Source organism: Serinus canaria, chromosome 12 (assembly GCF_022539315.1).
Source record: "Serinus canaria isolate serCan28SL12 chromosome 12, serCan2020, whole genome shotgun sequence".
NCBI classification, from domain to species: Eukaryota; Metazoa; Chordata; class Aves; order Passeriformes; family Fringillidae; genus Serinus; species Serinus canaria.
The window spans coordinates 18,758,431-18,761,714 of record NC_066326.1 but is presented as its reverse complement, the minus strand read 5'-3'; the positions used below and the strand labels follow the sequence as shown (position 1 = coordinate 18,761,714).

General features: G+C 44.6%; 1 pseudogene; it reads right to left on the bottom strand.

Moving 5' to 3' along the window:
• Positions 1-379: 379 nt before the first annotated feature.
• On the bottom strand, positions 380-1,481 carry LOC103816933 (protein BUD31 homolog; annotated as a pseudogene).
• Between the last annotated feature and the right edge of the window lie 1,803 nt (positions 1,482-3,284).

The window sequence follows — 3,284 nt, the reverse complement described above, 5'->3', positions numbered from 1 at the left end:
GGAGTGGCTATTTCTATTTTGTAATGTTGCACACATCAGATTTTGCTTCCCCTGATGATTTTTCTTCCCAAGTGATTTCTGGAGTGGTTGGAAACCCCACTTGCATGTTTTGTGTGACTTCAGAATTACATTCAGTGCACAACTGTTTTTTTTTTTTTTTCTCCCAGGAAAGCAAGTTTTATTTTAAAATAAATGGCTACACAAAACCCTTCTCCAAAGCACCCCCCATTTATGCATGATCCAGGTGATCATGCTGCTGCTTTAATTATTATACAGAAATATCCCATCAGAGAAAGCAGCTGTAATTGCACTCATAGTCCATTGAGGAGGAGGAAGATGTCTCTCAGAGTTCAAAAAACAAGTTTGATGGCAAAAGGCTTCACCCAGAGCAGCCTCTGCATCACAGCGAGTGCACTCAATGATTCTGCCCTGAAAAACAATCATGAGGAGGGTGTTAGAGCCAAGCCACAGCCAGAGCAGCAGGCTCAGACCTCCAGGCAGGGAATGGCTCTGGGTGGGAAAGGTTTCCACAGTTTGGTGTTATTTCCCAAACTTTTAACAACCTTAAATGAATGCCAAAACTGACAGTAACTTCAGCACCAAGTGGACACCAGTTCTAGCAGCAAAGGCAGAGGCAGTGACCAGGAAGAGCAGCACTACCCCTCTGCTGTCCCTGAGCTGGGAGAAGTCAGAACCACTGCAGGGCAGAGGAACAAGCAGGAGAGTCACCACTTCCAGCTTGTTTTTGGGGACCCTGCAGCTGCAGTTTTTCCCAGAGTTAGTGTCCCAAGTCTGGATGCAGTGCAGGCAGCAGAAGTTCCCACAGCCCTGCTTCTTCCACTGGGCAATAAGGTTTTTGTCTCCTCCTTGGTGCAGAACTCATATGTGGTATTTTCATGGACCCCCGACGAGGGGAGGAAAGATGAATCTGACCATGTTCTTAGAAGGCTAATTTATTATTTTATGTTACTGTTTTATATAAAAGAATACTGTACTAAACTATACTAAAGAAAAGAGAAAGAGTCATGAGTTTTGATAAGTAGCTTTCTGGCCTTATGTCTATATCCTTTCTCCAGAGTCTGACACAGCTTGGCACAGATCGGCCAAAGAGTGAAAACAATTCACATGAAACCAATGAAAAAATCACCTCTGGGTAAACAATGTCCAAACCACATTCCAAAGCAGCAAAACACAGGAGAAGCAAATGAGATAAGAACTGTTGCCCTTTTTCTCTGAGGCTTCTCAGCTTCCAAGGAGAGAAATCCTGGCGAAGGGATTTTTGCAGAAAATATGATGGTGACATTCATGATGGTTTTCTGGTGGTGGATCCTGAAGATGGGCCAGAGGGACTCCAGTTTCTTCTTCCCTTTGTGTGGCTCCATCTCCACTTCTCTCCTCTCCTGACCCAGCTGGTCCAGCATGGGCTCCATCAGCTGGCAGCCATCCAGGGGAGCCTTCCTGCTTCTCCTCACCTGGGGCATTGCCTCAGGAACCAGAGGGCCAAAGGGCAAGCGGAGCTGCCAGCACCCCCTCAGAACCATGGCTGCTCCACACCCAGCCTGTGGCTCTCCTCCTCTCCCTAGATTATTTGCAGCAATTCATTCTAAGTTCTTAGCTAAGCTCTATAACCTTGAATTTTATCTGCAGCAGTTCCCTAAAGTTTGTAAATAATTAGATCACCAAAAAAAATTTGCTGCTCAAGCAGACAAAGTTGTTTTAATCGTGCACCTTGTTTATTGCCACAATTCTAGAAATTTATATATCCAAAAGTGTTTGCAGTGAGTAATCTTTGATCTTCCATTATATGTGAATCTACAATATATGAACTTACAATGGATTTTTTCCACCCTTTTTAATGCCTCCAGAAAAATCATTCTGTTCACAGATTGTCTGCAGATTTATTATTAATAAGATTCAGCAAAGTTAAGGTCCAATATTGTCAGATTAGAGTAATACTGAGATATGTTTGCTAATTTGATTGAGGATGAGTTGTCTTCAGTTGATTTTGTTAGATCAATCTCTGTTAAGTTCGGGTGCTACTGAGTTTGGACAGTGTCCTGTTTAATTGTTCTTCACTTTAAGCTATTTCCTGTTCTATTCCAGTTTTGTTGAGACTTAGTTCTGTTATGTTTTTATTCAGTGCAAATTAGGTGTTGGTGAAATTACATTAAGTTAAGCCCTGGTGTTGTTAGCTTTTGAGTAATGTTAAGTTACATTCTCTTAGCTTGATATCCTTTTAGGGCTGAGTTCTATTAAGTTCATTTTGTCCTGTCAAAATTAATTTTGACCAAGTTTGAGTGTGGTTTAATCTGTGTTATTATAGATTTTGTTAATGTATTGGTTTGAAAGGACAGGTGTGTGCTAAGGAAGGCAGGAGCCTGCCCTGAAATGGAAAATGTAAAACCCCTCCCTCTAAATTATTATAGTTTTGAAATTAAGGGGCTCTCAGGCAAAGATATGGGAATAGGAATAACAGTTCTTTACTAGGAAAATGAAAATAAAATGCAGTAATACAAACCCACTGCCAGAGTGAGAGCAGGCCCTGTCCCCTGTGGGTCAGGGTGGTGGCACAGTCCCATCCCAGGAGGCTCAGTGTGGTGGCACAGTCCCATCCCAGGGGGCTCAGGGTGGGCAGTCCATCCCGGGTGGTGGCACAGTCCCATCCCAGGGGGGCTCAGGGTGGTGGCACAGTCCCATCCCAGGGGGGCTCAGCCCTCCTGCAGTGCCAGCTGTGGTTCTGCTGGAGCAGGGATCCTGCACAAGGGGGGAGTTTTCCTCTGCAGCTCCAGGGCTGCTGGAGATGGGCCTGCTCTCCCTCTGGGAATGCAGGGCAGCAGAAAGCTGCTCCTCTGGGAATGCAGTGGGCAAAGGCTGCTGGGCTGTTCCCAGGGCAGATTGGATCCAGGTAGGAATGCTTGGCTCCTCCCCTGAGCAGAGCATCTCCCATGGGATGGTGGAATTTGATCAGCCCTGCAGGGACACTCAGTGGCCATGGACAGCAGAGATCTCCTGGAGGGAGGATGGGTCTGTGGAGGAGATAAAGAACATTCCCCCACCTGGTTTTAACAGACAGTGATTGAATACATCTGGTTACACCTTGCCCTGCAATCTAAGACAGTTAAATATTACTTTTCTGCATTGTAAGATATATAGTTGTTTTCTTTTAAGAGATCAGACTACTCTGACTAAAACAGCTGTGATGAAACCCTGACAAACACCTGTCTATGGATTAAGAAGATTCAGTGTTCACCCCTGGTTTTGTCAAAGATTTTATTGCTCATTTC